Below are 20,479 nucleotides of genomic sequence, written 5' to 3' on the forward strand. Positions count from 1 at the left end.
ATAATATCAAATAAAGAGTTAGGAATAAAAATTGGTAATGGTTGGAATAAATATAAAAATTTGGGTAATACTATCAACTTGATAGTATTAATTCAACCAAACAAGTTGCTTGATTTGTTCAATTAAAGGTAAAAAATTAACTTTAAATAAACCCTTATGTTTCTTGGTAATTTTAATACCCAAATAAGTAAAATGATCTGTGACAATTTTAAATGGTAAGTTTTTATAAATTGGAACTTTCATATTTAATGGAAATAATTCACTCTAATTAAAATTCAGTTTGTTGCCAGAAAAGCTACTAAACTGAGCAAGCAAGGATGAAATAGGAATAGATCTCTCAGGGTCAGATATGTATAGTAACAAATCATCAGCATATAATGATAACTTACAAGTCCCAATACCAAAAATATTAGGTGATTCACGAATGGCAACGGCTAAAGGTTCCAAAGCAATGTCAAATAATAGAGGACTTAAAGGGCAGCCTTGCCTCGTACCACAGGACAACTGAAAAAAAGATCTTTGATTATTGGTAAGAACCGAAGCCAAAGGTTTATAATACATTAATTTAATCCCTGATATAAATTTCAAGCTAAAATTAAAATTCTGCCACATATAAAATTAATATAGCCATTCAACTCTTTCGAACGCTTTTTCAGCATCTAAGGAAATGACTCTGCTATTTTAGATGAAGAAGTATAAATTATATTAATAAATTTTCTAATGTTAAAAGATGAATAACAGTTTTTAATAAATCCGGTCTGATCTTCAGAGATAATTTGAGGTAATACTTTTTCTAATCTAGTGGCAAGAATTTTGGTAAAAATCTTAGAATCCGTATTCAGCAAGGATATGGGCCGATAGGATGCACATTCAGTGGGGTCTATATCTTTTTTAAGAATTGGAGAAATGGAGGCATCATAAAAAGATTGTGGTTATTTACCTATGGTCAACGCATCTTTAAAAAGTTTACAAAGCCAAGGAGCGAGTATAGAAGAAAAGAATTTTAAAAAATCAGCAGTATGAGCATCCGGACCAGGGGCTTTACCTGAATTCATTGAAAAAGGGAGTGGTTCCCCTTTCCAGACCCTGGCCTGGGACTTGAGCCACTCCTCAGGGTTATATATGGAACCTTTCGGACAGGGACAGGGAGTGCGTTCCTCTTTCCAGACCCTGCCCGGGGACTTGTGCCACTCCTCATGGTTATATATGGAACCTTTCGGACAGGGACAGGGAGTGGGTTCCCATTTCCAGACCCTGCCCGGGGACTTGTGCCACTCCTCAGGGTTATATATGGAACCTCTCGTACAGGGACAGGGAGTGGGTTCCCCTTTCCAGACCCTGCCCGGGGACTTGTGCCACTCCTCAGGGTTATATATGGAACCTCTCGGACTGGGACAGGGAGTGGGTTCCCCTTTCCAGACCCTGCCCGGGGACTTGTGCCACTCCTCATGGTTATATATGGAACCTTTCGGACAGGGACAGGGAGTGGGTTCCCATTTCCCAGGCAGACGCCCGAAGGTGACCGGGATCCACCAGAGGGGCTGATGTAATAAAAGGCATGGCACGGTGGGTCACTGAGGTAAGGGAACCCATTTGAATGACAGTCCGACTGCACGCGGATTTTGGTGAATTTACCCGATAACTACAGAAAAAAAGGAGAATCCCTTGCGTACTTTATAGCTCGTTACGTGAGAGTCCACTGCCGGCAAACCCCTGGACAGATCAGTATGTCCAGCTGGCAGTGCAGACTTTTCTAAACTGTCTCAGACCCAAGCCTGCCCACTCCTTTAAGTTAACTAATCTCAATTCGATGTGTCAGACCTGGCCCCAGAGTGACATAAATTCTGATGAATATGGAGCGCAATTGACTCTTTAAAGGGACTGGGGAAAAGCGAGTGTGTGCACAGAGAACCGGTAGTGAGGAGAGGGAGTTCGGGTCCCGACGAAGAAGCCAGAACGGGTGGCAGGATCGTGCGGACGGTGCAGATGAAGAGGACACTTAGCAAAGGACAGAAACGGGGTTTGTAGAAAGAAGGGACATTGAGCCAGAGATTGTCGCACTGCAATCACAGACAAGAATAATAAGGGGCAGGAAGAGAGCCAGGATCACAGTAATACTCGACAGAGTAAAAAAATTACTCTCCTCAATCCCATTGGTCCCGGATAGGACAGGCCAGAGGGGACGGATCACAGTGATACTCGATAGAGTACCACATTTACTCTCCACAATCCCTTTGGTCCCGGATAGGGCAGGCCAGAGGGGACGGATCACAGTGATACTCGACAGAGTACCACGTTTACTCTCCACAATCCCTTTGGTCCCGGATAGATCAGGCCAGAGGGGACGGATCACAGTGATACTCGACAGAGTAGCACATTTACTCTCCACAATCCCTTTGGTCCCGTATACGGCAGGCCAGAGAGGACGGTGATACAGGCGGCTGTGATCAGGCTCACCACACAGGCAGGCTCCTTTCTCACTGCTGTGATCAGGTAGAAGGTACAAGAGCCTCAGGACTCGCCCCACCAGGGTCAGGAACAGTTACTACCCCTCAGCCTTCGGTCTGTGGAACAACACAGGATAACTACACTCACTTGCTGTCCATAGAGATGGTCCCACAACAAATCATCGTACTGGGACTGTCTCAAATTGTGTGAAATCAGAGGTGGTTTGACTGAGACAGATCACATTCCTGTCTCAGAATTAGAGAAATACAATCTCACAGGATATTTACAGCGGAAGGGCTGGAATGATGTTTCCCATAAGGTGTGGAACCAGCGGTCACAGACTCAACATCCGAGGACAACTCAGCAGGACTGAGATGAGGAGAAATTTCCTCACCCAGAGTGCAGTGAATCATTGCAATTATCTCCACAAGGATTAGAAATAGAATGGACATATCCTGGGGCTCAGCGGTGATGGGAAGTTGCAGGAAAGTGGTGCTGAGGTCATAAGTCAAGCATGTTCTGAGTGAAGGGCAGAAGAGGTGCAAGGGGCCGAATGGCCACACCCTCTCTATTTCTTATTTTCTGAAACACAAGTTTACCTTTGTGCCTCACTATTTCTTGTCCTGACAGATTGAACAGGGAGAGCTGAGAGCACCGGACATCTATCGGCAGCCGCTGTGGTTATTTCATGTTCTCGTTGTTTATTTGCATTGGCGAAGTTTGTTGTCTTCTGCACTCTGGTTGATCTTTCAATGATCCAGATATAGTTACCATTCTGTAGCTTTTCTCTGTATGTTTGTAGGAGTTGTATGTGGCGACTTATATGTACTCTGATAATAAATTTTACTTTGAACTTTGAGCCTTTGGGAACTTGCTTTGTTTCTGATATCAAACCTTGACTGACAGCTCCAGCTGGGAGAACCAGGCGCAAAGGTAAACTCGGACTTTAGAAACAAATAAACAGACTTTCCGTCTTTTCCGCCTTTCACACAGAACATGCCTGATCTTTGACCTCAGCGCCACTTTCACGCAACGTTCCCAGCATCGCAGAGCCCTACAATTTGTCCTTCAAATTTAGAAACCTTGTGGAGAAAATTCCAAAGTTTCACTGCCCTCTGGATGAGGAAATTCCTCCTCATTTCAGTCGTGCTGAGGTGAACTCGGATTCTGTGACCCCCATTCCTCACCACAGCCAAAGGAAACATCATTTCTCCCTCAAGACTGTCAATACCCTGTGAGACTCTGTCTGTCTCAGTCAGACAGCCTTTTATTTCTCTAATTTTGAGACAGGCCCGGTCAGTATAATCTCTCCGAGGACACTACCTCACCTCCTAAATCAATCTGGGAAATCCCTTCATTCCCTTCATCCCACAGCCTGACTCCATGAGTGAGACCAGACCTGTGCACAGTGTTGCATGTACGCTCTCACCAGGGCCCCATATACCTTCAGAGGAGATCTTTATTCTTCTATTCAAACCTTCCTTCCCATTCAATGCTCTTCATTTAATATCGAACTCAAACAGTGAACAGACACGACACAGCCTCAGCCATGAATTTAAAGGGCAGGTGTTGCAACAGTTTGAGCTTCATACCGGGGGCCACGGAGCAAGCAGGGTGTCATAAAGGGAGGAATGTGGGAGTGTTGTATGTCTGAGCCCAGCTGTGTGTGTTTGTGTATCAGAATCAGGTTTAATATCATCCGCATATGTGGTGAAATTTGTTCCTTTGTGTCTGCAGTACATTGCAATACATAGTAATAAAAACTATAAATTACAACAAGTATTTATAAAATTAAATTTGAATTGTAGTGCAAAACGTGATGGAAAATACTGAAGAAATATTCTTGAGTTCATTGTCCATTCAGAAATCTGACAGTGGGGAAGAAGCTGTTCCTGAACCAGTGAGAGTGTCTCCAGGGTCCTGTACATCCTCCTTGATGGTAGCAATGAGCCGAAGGCATGTCCTGGGTGATGGGGGTCCGTAATGATGGATGCCACCTTTTTGTGGCATCATCTTTTGAATGTGTCCTGGATGCTGTGGAGTCCAGTGCCCATGAAGGAGCTGGCTGAGTTTACAACTTTCTGCAGCATTTTCTGATCCTGTGCAGTGGCCTCTCCACACCAGGCAGTGATGCAACCAGTTAGAATGCTCTCCACAGTACATCTGTAGAAATTTGCAAGAGTCTTTAGTGACAGACTGATTCCCCTCAATCTCCGAATGAAATATAGCCGATGTTGTGCCTTCATTGTAACTGCATCAACATGTTGGGCCCAGGATAGTTCCTCAGAGATGTTGACAGGCAGGAAATGGAAACTGCTTACCCTTTTCACTTCTGATCCCACGATGAGGACTGGTGTGTGTTCCCTCGACTTCCCCTTCCTGAATCCACAATCAATTCCTTTGTCTTCATGATGTTGAGTGCAAGGTTGTTGCTGCGACACCACTCAACTTGCTGATCTATCTCACTTCTGTACTCCTCCTCATCACCATCTGAAATTCCACCAAAAATAGTTGTGTCCTCGGCAAGTTTATAGATGAACCCAGACACAGAGATGTGGTGTAGAGAGAGTAGAGCAGTGGACTGAGCATGCATCGTTGAGGTGTGCTGGTGTTGATTGTCAGCAAGGAGGAGATGTTATTTCTGATCCACACAGACTGGGGTCTCCTGGTGAGGATCCAGTTGCAGAAGGAGGTACAGAGGCCCAGGTTTTGGAGCTTGTTGATTACAATTGAGGGTCTGATTGTGTTGAACGCTGAGCAGTAATCAGCAGCTTGACTTGTGTATTGCTATTGTCCAGGTGATATAAGCCTGAGTGGAGAGTCAGTGAGATTGCATCTGCTGTAGGTATATTGTGGCAATCGGCAGATTGCATTGGGTCCAGGTCCATGCACAGACAGGAGTTGATTCTAGACATGACCAAACCGTCAAAGCTCTTCATCACAGTAGATGTGAGCACCACTGAGGGATAGTCATGGAGGCAGTTCACCCTGTTCTTTTTGTGTGTGTGTGTGTGTGTGTGTGTGTGTGTGTGTGTGTGTGTGTGTGTGTGAGAGTGTGGGTGTGTGTGTGCGTGTGGGGTGTGTGTGTGTGTGAGTGTGTGTGTGTGTGTGTGTGTGTGTGTGAGAGAGTGTGGGTGTGTGTGTGGTGTGTGTGTGAGTGTGTGTGCGTGTGGGGTGTGTGTGTGTGTGTGTGTGTGTGTGTGTGTGTGTGTGTGTGTGTGTGTGTGTGTGTGTGTGAGTGTGTGTGTGTGTGTGATGCTGCAGCTTTGCAAACTTCAAAGGAAGGAGAGGCACTGCCGTGCTTTCTTCGTAATTGCACTTGCAGTGCTTATAAAAAGTATGCGGACACCTTGGAAGTTTTCATCTTTTATTGTTTTACAACATTGAGACACAGTGGATTCAGATTTGTTTTATTCACACTGATCAGCAGAAATAAAAACTCTTTTGTGTTAATGTGAAAATAGATCACCAAAAACTGGAAAAAAGTAATTACAAATACAAAATAGAAAATCTTTGAGTGCATCAGTATTCACCCCTCATACGTCAGTATTCTAAATCGTGCAATCCCATTTCACCAGGTAGAAGATTTGATTTCATTTTGACATACAGACCCTCCCCACACCTCTGCCTACCTGTCTGTCCATTCAGTACAATCTGTATCCTTGCACATGAAGCTATAATCTATAATCTTCCTTCAGCCACCATTCCGTGATGCCCACAATGCCAATCTGTAACTGTGACACAAGTTCATTTCCCTTACTCCATGTATTGCACGCTTTCAAATATAAAACCTTCAGTTCCGTATTCATCACATTTTTCATTTTGTCACCCTTTTGCATTGCAACTCATCCCGCCTACTGAAATTTTGCGCTATCGTCAGCCTCTCAATGGTGGCAGTCTAACTACACACTGCCGCTGTTTGAAAACTTAGAACATTCGCCTCAGCCCTATCACTCCAGTTCAGATCTGCTGCCAAATTAGTTTAAAACCTCTTAGACAACTCTAGCAATCCTACCCGCATGGACATCAGCAGACATTGACCACTTCCACCCCCCCCCCCACCACCACCCACCGAGTTCATGTGTAAACTGTCCGTGTTGTGCAGGTCCTGTGTTCACTAATTGGCTCACACAGACTTGCCAAACTCTCCAGACCCTGCCCAGGGACTTGTGCCACTCCCCAGGGTTATATATGGAACCAGTTGGACAACGACAGGGAGTGGGTTCCCCTTTCCAGACCCTGCCAGAGTACTTGTGCCACTCCTCATGGTTATATATGGAACCTCTCGGACAGGGACAGGGAGTCGGATCCTCTTTCCAGACCGTGCCCTTGAACTCGCCCCACCAGGGTCAGGAACAGTTACTGCCCCTCAACCATCAGGCTGTGGAACAACACAGGATAACTGCACTCACCTGCTGTCCATAGAGATGCTCCCACAACAAATCATCGTACTGGGACTGTCTCCAAATGAGTGAAATAAGAGGTGGTTTGACTGAGACAGATCACATTCCATATAACCATATAACCATATAACAATCACAGCACAGAAACAGGCCATCTTGGCCCTCCTAGTCCATGCCGAACCCTTAATCTCACCTAGTCCCACCTACCCGCACTCAGCCTATAACCCTCCACTCCTTTCCTGTCCATATACCTACCCAATTTTACCTTAAATGACACAACTGAACTGGCCTCTACTTCTTCTACAGGAAGCTCATTCCACACAGCTATCACTCTTTGAGTAAAGAAATACCCCCTCGTGTTTCCCTTAAACTTCTGCCCCCTAACTCTCAAATCATGTCCTCTAGTTTGAATCTCCCCTACTCTCAATGGAAACAGCCTGTTCACGTCAACTCTATCTATCCCTCTCAAAATTTTAAATACCTCGATCAAATCCCCCCTCAACCTTCTACGCTCTAATGAATAGAGACCTAACTTGTTCAACCTTTCTCTGTAACTTATTTGCTGAAACCCAGGTAACATCCTAGTAAATCGTCTCTGCACTCTCTCTAATTTATTGATATCTTTCCTATAATTCGGTGACCAGAACTGCACACAATATTCCAAATTTGGCCTTACCAATGCCTTGTACAACTTTAGCATTACTCAATGCTTTGATATATAAAGGCCAGCGTTCCAAAAGCCCTCTTCACCACCCTATCTACATGAGACTCCACTTTTAGGGAACTATGCACAGTTATTCCTAGATCTCTCTGTTCCTCTGCATTCCTCAATGCCCTACCATTTACTCTGTATGTTCTATTTGGATTATTCCTGCCAAAATGTAGAACCTCACACTTCTCAGCATTAAACTCCATCTGCCAACGTTCAGCCGATTCTTCTAACCGGCATAAATCTCCCTGCAAGCTTTGAAAATCCACCTCATTATCCACAACACCTCCTACCTTAGTATCATCGGCATACCTACTAATCCAATTTACCACCCCATCATCCAGATCATTTATGTATATTACAAACAACATTGGGCCCAAAACAGATCACTGAGGCACCCCGTTAGTCACCGGCCTCCATCCCGATAAACAATTATCCACCACTACTCTCTGGCATCTCCCATCTAGCCACTGTTGAATCCATTTTATTACTCCAGCATTAATACCTAACGACTGAACCTTCTTAACTAACCTTCCATGTGGAACTTTGTCAAAGGCTTTGCTGAAGTCCATATAGACTACATCCACTGCCTCGTCAACATTCCTCGTAACTTCTTCAAAAAATTCAATAAGGTTTGTCAAACATGACCTTCCACGCACAAATCCATGCTGGCTACTTCTAATCAGATCCCGTCTATCCAGATAATTATACATACTATCTCTAAGAATACTTTCCAGGAATACATTCCTGTCACAGAATTAGAGAAATACAATCTCACAGGATATTTACAGCGGAAGGACTGGAATGAAGTTTCCCATAAGGTGTGGAAACAGCACTCACAGACTCAAAATCCGAGGACAACTCAGCAGGACTGAGATGAGGAGAAATTTCCTCACCCAGAGTGCAGTGAATCATTGCAATAATCTCCACAAGATTTCTAAATTGAATAGACATATCCTGGGGCTCAGCGGTGATGGAAAGTTGCAGGAAAGTGGTGCTGAGGTCAAAAGTCAAGCATGTTCTGAGTGAAGGGCAGAAGAGGAGCAAGGGGCCGAATGTCCACACCTTCTCTATTTCTTATTTTCTGAAACACGAGTTTACCTTTCCGCCTCACTGTTTCTTGTCCTGTCAGATTGAACAGGGAGCGCTGAGAGCAGCGGACATCTATCGGCAGCCGCTGCGGTTATTTCATGTTCTCATTATTTATTTGCATTGGAGAATTTTGCTGTCTTCTGCACTCTGACTGATGTTTCAGTGATCCAGATATAGTTACCATTCTGTAGCTTTGCTCTGTATGTTTGTAGGAGTTGTATGTGGCGACTTACATGTACTCTGACAATAAATTGTACTTTGACCTTTGAGCCTCGGGTAACTTGCTTTGTTTCTGAGATCAAACCTTGACTGACAGCTCCAGATCCCAGTAGCAGCCCGTCCTCAGGCACACTCACAGTCAATCAGAGAACACCACTGGGAGGATCTTGCCTCCATTGGCTGAGGAGTGTCAGTGGGCTGGACGCTGGGCGGTCGGAGTTACGAATCGGGAACGAGTGGACCCGGTGAGAGACCCGAGACTGGGAGCAGCTCCCCGGGTAAAGGCTACAACAGCAGCCGGAGCTTTGAGCCCTTCCGATGGCGGATGTGAAGATTCGGGCGGAGATTCCGTGAGCTGTTTCAGCCACACAGGGGGTGCCCGGTCTTTCCCCGCCGAGGGTCGGGGCCTGCCGTCGGGAGTTAACTCCTGCTGCTGGGATACGGGAGCTGGCCCGCAGCGGCTGCCGATGGAAATCCGGTGCTGTGAGCGCTCCCCTGTGTTAAAGGACAGGCTGAAGGCCCAGGGAGAACCAGGCGCAAAGGTAAACTCGTACTTTAGAAACAAATACACAGACTTTCCGTCTTTAACGCCTTTCACACAGAACATGCCTGATCTTTGACCTCAGCTCCACTTTCGCGCAACGTTCCCAGCATCGCAGAGCCCTAAAATTTGTCCTTCAAATTTAGAAACCTTGTGGAGAAAATTCCAAAGTTTCACTGCCCTCTGGATGAGGAAATTCCTCCTCATTTCGGTCCTGTTGAGGTGACCTCGGATTCTGTGACCCCCCATTCCTCACCACAACCAAAGGAAACATCATTCCTGCCTCTACCCTGTCAATACCCTGTGAGACTGTGTCTGTCTCAGTCAGACGGCCTTTTATTTCTCTAATTTTGAGACAGGCCCAGTCAGTATAATCTCTCCGAGGACACTACCTCACCTCCTAAATCAATCTGGGAAATCTCTTCATTCCCTTCATCCCACAGGCTGACTCCGGGAGGGAGACCAGACTTGCGCACAGTGTCCCATGTACGCTCTCACCAGGACCCCATATACCTTGAGAGGAGATCTTTATTCTTCTATTCAAACCTTCCTTCCCATTCAATGCTCTTCACTTAATATCGAACTCAAACAGTGAACAGACACAACGCAGCCTCAGCCATGATTTTAAAGGGCAGGTGTTGCAACAGTTTGAGCTTCATACCGGGGGCCAGGAGCAAGCAGGGTGTCATGAAGGGAGGAATGTGGGGGTGTTGTATGTCTGAGCCCAGCTGTGTGTGTTTGTTTATCAGAATCAGGTTTAATATCATCTGCATATGTGGTGAAATTTGTTCCTTTGTGTCTGCAGTACATTGCAATACATAGCAATAAAAACTATAAATTAGAACAAGTATTTATAAAATTAAATTTGAAATGTAGTGGCAAACGTGCGGGAAAATACTGAGGAAGTATTCTAGAATTCATTGTCCATTTAGAAATCTGACGGTGGAGGGAAGAAGCTGTTCCTGAGACATTGTGTGTCTCTTCACGGTCCTGTACATCCTCCTTGATGGTAGCAATGAGCTGAAGGCATGTCCTGGGTGATGAGGGTCCGTAATGGTGGATGCCACCTTTTTATGGCATCATCTTTTGAATTTGTCCTGGATGCTCTGGAGTCCAGTGCCCATGAAGGAGCTGGCTGAGTTTACAACTTTCTGCAGCATTTTCCGATCCTGTGCAGTGGCCTCTCCACACCAGGCAGTGATGCAACCAGTTAGAATGCTCTCCACAGTACATCTGTAGAAATTTGCAAGTGTCTTTCATGACAGACCGATTTTCCTCAATCTCCGAATGAAATATAGTCGATGTTGTTCCTTCATTGTACATTGACATTCCTTCATCAACATGTTGGGCCCAGGATAGTTCCTCAGAGATGTTGACAGGCAGGAAATGGAAACTGCTCACCCTGTTCACTTCTGATCCCACGATGAGGACTGGTGTGTGTTCCCTCGACTTCCTCTTTCTGAATCCACAATCAATTCCTTTGTCTTCATGATGCTGAGTGCAAGGTTGTTGCTGTGACACCACTCAACTTGCTGATCTATCTCACTCCTGTACTCCTCCTCGTCACCATCTGAAATTCCGCCAACAATAGTTGGGTTGTCAGCAAGTTTGTAGATGAGTCTAGACACACAGACGTGGTGCAGAGAGAGTAGAGCAGCGGGCTGAGCACGCATCGTTGAGGTGTGCCAGTGTTGATTGTCAGCAAGGAGGAGATGTTATTTCTGATCCACACAGGCTGGGGTCTCCTGGTGAGGATCCAGTTGCAGAAGGAGGTACAGAGGCCCAGGTTTTGGAGCTTGTTGATTACAATTGAGGGTCTAATTGTTTGAACGCTGAGCTGTAATCAACAGCCTGACTTGTGTATTGCTATTGTCCAGGTGATCTAAGGCTGAGTGGAGAGTCAGTGAGATTGCATTTGCTGTAGACAGATTGCGTTGATCGGCAAATTGCAGTGGGTCCAGGTCCATGCACAGACAGGAGTTGATTCTAGTCAGGACCAACCCCCTCAAAGCTCTTCATCACAGCTGTGTGTCTGTGTGTGTGCGTACACGCTTCAAACAGTGATCCCAGTTTGATTCAGGAATCTTTCCTGTAGCTGGGGTACCTCAGAAGAGGGGTCATTGTGATGGGATGATCATTCTGATCCGAGCCAAATCATTTAGCCAGTCGATGCTGAACCTTTAGAAATTACAAAGCACATGTGTGTTTGAGAGAGTAATTTAAATGTAGAATTCAAAATTTACAAAGTAAGTTTATTATCGAAGTTTACGCTTGTCACCATGTTCAATCCTGAGATATTTTTTTTTCGGACAAACTCAGTAAATCAAAGAATCATGATTGAATCAATGAAAGCCCGAACCCAACATTGGAGACAAAATACAATGTGCAAAAGACAACAAACTGTGCAAATACAAAAGAAAAAAAAAGTGATAAATAATTACCATGAACAGGTGATGAAGAATCCGTGAATGTGTCCATGGGTTATAGGAACAGTTCAGTGATGGAGCAATTGAATTTGAGTAAGATTATCTCCTCTGTTTGAAGAACTTGATGTTTGAAGGGTGATAACAGTTCCTGAACCTGGTGGTGTGGGTCCTGAGAATCCTGCACTTTCTTCCTGATGGCATCAGTGAGAAGAGATCATGTTTCACTTGGTGGGTTCCTTGATGATAGTTGTAGCTTTCCTATGACAGCACACCAGAGAAATGTGCGCAGTGGGGGGAGGGTATTACCCGTGATGTACTGGGCCATATCCACTACTTTCTGCAGGATTTTCCTTTGAGGGGCTTTGGTGTTTCCATACCAGGCCATGATGTAACCACTGAACATATTCTCCACACACACCTGCAGAAGTTAGTCAAGGTTGTAGATGTCATGCTGAATCTTTGCAAGCTTCTAAGGAAATGGAGATGTTGCTGTGCTTTCTTCGTAATTACACTTCCATGCTGGGCTCAAGACACATCCTGGAAAGTGATGACATTGAGGAATTTAAGGTTGCTGACCTTCTCCGCCTTTGATCTCTGATGAGGACAGGCTCACAGATGTCCTGGTTCCTCCTCCTGAAGTCAATAATTAGCTCCTGGCTCTTGCTGATGTTTAATGAGAGGTTGCCATAAGACCATCAGATATAGGAGCAGAATTAGGCCATTTGGCCCATCGAGTCTTCTCCGCCATTTCATTTTAGCGGATCCAATTTCCCTCTTGGCCCCAATCTCCTGCCTTCTTCTGGTAGCCCATCATGCCCTGACCAATCAAGAAACTATCAACCTCTGCCTTAAATGTACATGAAGATTTGGCCTCCACAGCTGCCTATGATTCACTATCCATAGAATCCATAGATTCATTACTCTCTGGCTAAAGAAATTCCCCCTCATCTCCATTCTAAAGACACCCCTCTATTCTGAGGCTGTGTCCTTTGGTCTTAGACTGTCCCAAAATAGGAAACATCCTGTCCATATTCACTCTATTAATCCTTTCACTATTTGATATATTTCAATTAGGTCTGCTCTCATTCTTTTGAATTCCACTCAACACAGGCCCAGAGCCATCAAATACTCCTCATATGACAACATATTTAATTTGGGAATCATTTACGTGAACCTCTTTTGGATACTCTCCTGTTTCAGCACATCTTTTTCTCAGATAAGGAGTCCAAAACTGCTCACAGTACTCCCAGTGAGGCCTCACCAGTGCTTACAAAAATTTCAAAATTACATCCCTGCGTTTATATTCAATTCCTCTTGAAATGAATTATGACATTACATTTGCCTTCTTCACCACAGACTCAATCTGCAAATTGACCTTTAGGAAGTATTTGGAAAATAGTCAGCCCTTTCATTTCTTCTACCAAAGTGCATGCTGATACCCTTGGCTGACACTGTATTCCATCTCCCACTTCTTCGCCCATTCTCCTCATCTGTTGAAGACCTTCCATAGTCTCTCTATTTCCTCAAAACGACATAACCCTCAACCATCTTCATAGCACCTGTAAACTTTGCAGCAAGGTTATCAATTTCATCATGCACATCACCGACATTTAACAGAAAGAGTATCAGTCCCAACACAGACGACTGTGGAACCCACTCATCAAGAGGCTCCGTTTATACCCACTCTTTGCTTCCTCTCAGTCAGCCACGGCTTTGTCCATGCTGGAATCTTTCCGGTACTACCATGGGCTCGTGGGTTGTTAAAGCAGCCTCATGTGTGGCATCCGCTCAGAAGCCATCTGAAAATCCAGGTAAACACCATCAATCGATTCTCCTTTGTCTGTCCTGCTTGTTATTTCTTAAAATAATTTCAACAGGTTGGTCAGGCAAGGTTTTCCCTTCAGGAAAACATGCTGACTGTGGTCTATTTTATCTTGTGACACGGTACTCTCAGACCTCATCATTAATAATCGACTCCAACATCTTCCCAATCACTGCGGATAGACTAACCACCTATAGTTTCCTTTCTTCTGCCTCTCTCCCTTCTTGAAAAGTGGTGTGACATTGGCAATATTACATTCTTGAGGAACCATTGCGGAACATTGTGATTCCTGAATGTTCATTACTAATGGGGCCACAATCTTTTTAGCCACCTCTTTCAGAAAGCCGGGGTGTACACCATCTGGGTCACGTGACTTATCTAACTTGGCCTTCCAGTTCCTCAAGAACCTTCACTCTGGTTCTGGTAACTTTGCACACTTCTGACTCCTGACACCCGGAAGTTCCACCATTCTGCTGGTGTCCTCCTCAGTGAGGACAGACACAACATACTTATTCAGTCTGTCTGCCATTTCTTTGTCTCCCGTCACTGCCTCTGCAGCATCGTTGTCCAGCCACCCTAGACGTTTTATTCGATAAAAATTGGGGTGCAAGTGCTTTAATTGGGCAAGAATGTTGCACCAACACACCAGACAAAACTGAAAATGTAACTCACCTGATGGATTATATTTGAGAGGCAGCAGATAGAATGAGAGAAGTGGGAGAGCAGTTCCACAATGATAACCCCTCAGGAAGCCGGTGGCCATTTGGGACTCTGGGAGGATGGTGGGATACTGGTTTACATTGTACAGTTCCACAATGATAACCCCTCAGGAAGCCGGTGGCCATTTGGGACTCTGGGAGGATGGTGGGATACTGGTTTACATTGTACATTTCCGCAATGATAACCCCTCAGTAAGTCAGTGGCCATTTGGGACTCTGGGACGATGGTGGGATACTGGTTTACATTGTACATTTCCACAATGATAACCGCTCAGGAAGCCGGTGGCCATTTGGGCCTCTGGAAGGATGTTGGGATACTTGTTCACGTTGTAGAGTTTATCAATCATAACCCCTTAGGAAGCTGGTGGCCATTTGGGATTCTGGGAGGATAGTAGGATACTGGTTTACATTGTACATTTCCACAATGATAACCCGTCAGGAAGCCGGTGGCCATTTGGGACTCTGGGAGGATGCTGGGATACTGGTTTGCATGATGGAATAACCATTGGAGCAATAATAATACAAACAATCTGATTACGATTCTCGTGCTCATTCGGGTGTCTGAAAAGGAGGAGATATCAGGGTTCTGGCTCCTCATGGGGAATGGACGGGGAAAAGAAAGCCCTGAGATCTGAAGTATTTTCACTTTAAAGACATCATTCACTTCGTAAGTTCTGATGATATTGGATGTCTGTTGTCATGGGACAACAAAGAGGAGGGAATGGGGAAATATGTACTGAACTTTAGATTTTATTGTAAGTATCTGATGAGACAAAATGGAGCTGTACAAACCCCGGAGTGCTGAGCTAGTATATGCGATATATGTAGGTGGGAACAGTAACCTCGTCTCGTTCTTATGTACGGAAGGAATATTTTGTAAACGCTGTGTTTGAGGTCCCCTCCCATCCCTGGTGAGAATGGAGGTGAACTTACCCCCGGCAGGTAATAAAGAATAAAGCTGCTTGATGAAGAAACACTCAGTGTTGGGATTGCGTTCTGTGAGTCTCAGCAGAGAGATACTTGACAGGGGGTTAAGGGTGAAAGGTGGGGAGTTTATGGGGCACATGAGGGGATACCTCTTCACTCAGAGGGTCACAGGAGTGTGAAATGAGCTTCACCCACCCACAAAACGTCTCCCCCCGAATGAGGCGGAGCCCAAATGTCGGGTCCCTCAAATGAGCTGCTGCCAACCGGAGACCGGGGTCTTCGGGCTGGTTTGTTGCCGCCAGAGAACATGATGTGTGCCCCTGGTGATGGACACACTGACGGTAGGTGTCGGCGATTGAAATCCCGTGTTTCCCTGCACCCCCCCCCCCCCACGGATCCAGCCAGTCTCGTTCCCCCTGGGAGATGAAAGAGAAAGTAAATTCATCCGCTTACAACTGGACAATGATGTGTGTTAATTATTTGGACAATGCAGTTCAAACAATTAGTGAGGTTGTGGATGTCACCAAAACCGGTGTGTGGAGAAAGTGAGGGTTGTCTAAGGTTCCAGTGGGATCGAGACCAGTTGGGAAAGTGGGCCGAGGAATTGCAGGTGGATCTTAGCTGTCACTCAGAAACAGTTCTTCAGGGGGTCAAAGACGACTGAGACACGAAAGAGAGCTTTTCTTGGGCTCTGGATTCAAACAGACAAGACTGGTGCACTCGTACCAAGGCAGAATATAAGTTGTTGCTCCGCCACCCTGAGGGTGCAGTCATCAATTAGGAGCAACTTCGCACCATCCTCCACAAGTCTGACTTACCAGTCAGCACGCATTTTAATTCTTCATTCCCAGTCCTGTTCCGCCGTGTCGATCCATGGACTCCTCTTGTGCCAAGATGAGCTCCCATCCCCCCACCCCAGGGTGGTGGAGCAACACATTATATTCCGTCTGGGTACCCTCCAACCTGACGGCATGAACATCGATTTCCCCTCCTGTGAATAAATTACCGTCACCCTCCTCTATGCCCCACTCTGACCTTGTACTTCTCACCTTCCTACATTCCTCCCGGGACCCTCCTCCTGCCCTCTCTCTGGTCCACTCTCCCCTCCTATCAGATTCTTTATTCTCCAGCCCACCCGTTCTTGACCTTCCCCACCCACCCGGCATCAAATTCCAGCTCGCCTCTTCCCCTCCCCCACCATATTTCTATTCTGGCACCTTCCCCTGTGCTTCTCTGCCCTGCAGAAGGCTTTCTGCCAAAAAACGCCGTCTGTTCATAATTTTCTATAGATGCTGCCTGAGGTGCTGAGTTCCTGCAGCGTTTTGTGTGAGTCGCCTTGAATTTCCAGCATTTGCAGACTTTCTCCTGTTAGTTCCAGAAATCGCCGTCCGTGACCAGACGATCACATGCGCATGCGTAAGGTCGCGGTGAGTTTCGCGCGTGCGCACGGTGGACAAAAAGCTCGGAGACTCGCTGCAGGTAGGAGCGGGGATCCGGGCGGATTATCATCGGTACCGGCGTCCGAACCGCGACCGGCCACACCTTTCTTCCCCACCCCGGGTTAGTCCAAGTCCTTACCCCTCTCTCTCCGGGGGCTCCGGGGAATTTGCTGCTGAGGAGCGGAGACGCTGGAGCCGTGGCGGATAGATGGGTCTCTTCTTCGTGTAGGTTTCTGGGTAATGAGGCAGCCATTGATGACAGGGCCAGCGTTTTCCCCGTTAGTCCGTAGGCCGTATTTGGAATCGCAGGGGGAGGGAAGGGGAGTAGATGGATCACTCGGGCACCACCGAGCACTGAGGAGCTGAACTTCCAGTCAATGAAAATGTCAATTTTTACTGTATGAAAAGAAGGAAACAAAATCCTTACATCAGCTTTAGTCCTTGTGGAAATCACCTTTGTTCCATCTTGATCTGGACCTTTCTACCTGTGAGAACTTGTTTAGTACCATTCGCTTTGGGTACATAATAATACCAATTACCTTTGGCCTGGTTAACAAGTGACCTGTAGCGTTCTCATCACAAATATGCCACTCTCCAATGAGAACAAGGACTGCCCTCCCCATCATGTTCATTGGCATTGCCGCTGACGGGCTCTCCACCGTCAATCACCTGTGCGGAGGGGCAGAGTAATTTGAAACTCTCCAGGGTTTGCTATGTAACATCACATGCTCTTTGTAGTGCTGCCGTACACGATCAGAACTTGAAATAATACCTATGTTTTCTCTAATTTATTTTTCTCAGAACGTATGGACCGACCATTTGTCTGAAAGTTAAATGTTTAAACAGCCTGAAAACAGCACGGCATCAACAAAACACCAGCTGTGCAGCAGCAAAGGCTGTCTGTGTGGGAACATTTCAGTTACTGCGCAGCTCGGAATAATATGGGACAGAGAATAATACTAATGGAAGGAATCAGACTGAGCTAAGTCACAGATTGAAATTCCCATTCTCACACAGACAGGAAATCTGTTGGGGAATTAGATGGACAGACCAGTTGCCGGCGTCATGAGCAGTTAGAAGGTGAGTTTTTCCCCCAACTTGGGTTGATCCTCGCTGTAACAGTGTGATGTCAGAGTTCAGAAAGGAGATTAAAATTATCTCACAATATATCGGCTGTGAAAATTAATCAGATACAGGAGCCGAATGAGGTTGTTTGGCCCATCGAGTCTGCTCATATAACCATATAACCATATAACAATATAACCATATAACAATCACAGCATGGAAACAGGCCATCTTGGTCCTCCTAGTCCGTGCCGAACCCTTAATCTCACCTAGTCCCACCTACCCGCACTCAGCCCATAACCCTCCACTCCTTTCCTATCCATATGCCTATCCAATTTTACCTTAAATGACACAACTGAACTGGCCTCTACTACTTCTACAGGAAGCTCATTCCACACAGCTATCACTCTTTGAGTAAAGAAATACCCCCTCGTATTTTCCTTAAACTTCTGCCCCCTAACTCTCAAATCATGTCCTCTAGTTTGAATCTCCCCTACTCTCAATGGAAACAGCCTGTTCACGTCAACTCTATCTATCCCTCTCAAAATTTTAAATACCTCGATCAAATCCCCCCTCAACCTTCTACGCTCCAATGAATAGAGACCTAACTTGTTCAACCTATCTCTGTAACTTAATTGTTGAAACCCTGGTAACATCCTAGTAAATCGCCTCTGCACTCTCTCTAATTTATTGATATCTTTCCTATAATTCGATGACCAGAACTGCACACAATATTCCAAATTTGGCCTTACCAATGCCTTGTACAACTTTAGCATTACATCCCAACTTCTGTACTCAATGCTTTGATTTATAAAGGCCAGCGTTCCAAAAGCCCTCTTCACCACCCTATCTACATGAGACTCCACTTTCAGGGAACTATGCACAGATATTCCTAGATCTCTCTGTTCCTCTGCATTCCTCAATGCCCTACCATTTACTCTGTATGTTCTATTTGGATTATTCCTGCCAAAATGTAGAACCTCACACTTCTCAGCATTAAACTCCATCTGCCAACGTTCAGCCCATTCTTCTAACTGGCATAAATCTCCCTGCAAGCTTTGAAAATCCACCTCATTATCCAAAACACCTCCTACCTTAGTATCATCGGCATACTTACTAATCCAATTTACCTCCCCATCATCCAGATCATTTATGTATATTACAAACAACATTGGGCCCAAAACAGATCCCTGAGGTACCCCGCTAGTCACCGGCCTCCATCCCGATAAACAATTATCCACCACTACTCTCTGGCATCTCCCATCTAGCCACTGTTGAATCCATTTTATTACTCCAGCATTAATTCCTAACGACTGAACCTTCTTAACTAATCTTCCATGTGGAAATTTGTCAAAGGCTTTGCTGAAGTCCATGTAGACTCCAGCCACGTAGACTACATCCACTGCTTTACCCTCGTCAACATTCCTCGTTACTTCTTCAAAAAATTCAATAAGATTTGTCACACATGACCTTCCACGCACAAATCCATGCTGGCTACTTCTAATCAAATCCCGTCTATCCAGATAATTATAAATACTATCTCTAAGAATACTTTCCATTAATTTACCCACCACTGATGTCAAACTGACAGGTGTATAATTGCTAGGCTTCCTTCTAGAACCCTTTTTAAACAATGGAACCACATGAGCAATACGCCAATCCTCCGGCACAATCCCCGTTTCCAATGACATATTAAAGATCTCCGTCAGAGCTCCTGCTATTTCTACACAAACTTCCCTCAAGGTCCTGGGGAATATCCTGTCAGGTCCCAGAGATTTATCCACTTTTAAATTTCTTAAAAGCGCCAGTACCTCCACCTCTTTAATTGTCATTGGTTCCATAACTTCCTTACTTGTTTCCCACACCTTAGACAATTCAATATCCTTCTCCTTAGTGAATACCGAAGAGAAGAAATCATTCAAAATCTCTCCCATCTCCTTCGGTTCCACACATAGCTGACCACTCTGATTCTCTAAGGGACCAATTTTATCCCTCACTATCCTCTTGCTTTTAATATAACTGTAGAAACATTTCGGATTTACTTTCACCCTATTTGCCAAACCAACCTCGTATCTTCTTTTAGCTTTTCTAATCTCTTAAGATTCCTTTTACACTCTTTATATTCATCGAGCAATTCCTTTACTCCATGCTGCCTATATCTATTGTAGACATCCCTCTTTTTCTGAACCAAATTTCTAATATCCTTTGAAAACCATGGTGCTCTCAAACCTTTAACCTTTCCTTTCACCCTAACAGGAACATAAAGATTCTGTACCCTCATAATTTCACCCTTAAATGACCTCCATTCCTCTATTACATCCTTCCCATAAAACAACTTGACTCAATCCACTCTCTCTAAATCCCTTTGCATCCCCTCAAAGTTAGCCTTTCTCCAATCAAAAATCTCAACTCTAGGTCCAGTCCTGTCTTTCTCCATAATTATATTGAAGCTAATCCATTTCCATCTCAGCCGCACTCTCCTGCCTTCTCCCCATATCCCTTCCTGCCCTGACTAATCAAGAATCCATCACCCTCTTCCCGAAAACAGACCCAATTACTTGGACTCCAGAGCAACTCATAGCAGCAAATCCCCCAGAGTCACCACGCTCCGGTTAAAGAAATTCCTCCTCATCTCCATTCTGAAAGAACAAAGCTCGATTTTGATGCTG

General features: G+C 45.2%; 1 protein-coding gene across 15 annotated transcripts in view; it reads left to right on the forward strand.

Moving 5' to 3' along the window:
- The window catches only part of LOC132389594 (zinc finger protein 234-like), a 38,992-nt gene that overhangs the window by 8,619 nt on the left and 9,894 nt on the right, over window positions 1–20,479 (forward strand). For 5 of the 15 annotated variants that reach the window (XR_009510603.1, XR_009510609.1, XR_009510611.1 and 2 more), the window contains exons 1-3: window positions 13,634–13,649; window positions 16,596–16,785; window positions 17,547–17,825. The gene's annotated coding sequence lies outside the window, so the exon portion shown is untranslated. Of the gene's footprint in view, window positions 1–9,075; window positions 9,414–13,539; window positions 13,650–16,595; window positions 16,786–16,845; window positions 16,867–17,546; window positions 17,826–20,479 lie in introns of those variants that run through there. The other 10 variants (XR_009510605.1, XR_009510610.1, XR_009510607.1 and 7 more) reach the window with 10 other exon arrangements.

Source organism: Hypanus sabinus, unplaced genomic scaffold (genome assembly GCF_030144855.1).
Source record: "Hypanus sabinus isolate sHypSab1 unplaced genomic scaffold, sHypSab1.hap1 scaffold_609, whole genome shotgun sequence".
Lineage (NCBI taxonomy): Eukaryota > Metazoa > Chordata > Chondrichthyes > Myliobatiformes > Dasyatidae > Hypanus > Hypanus sabinus.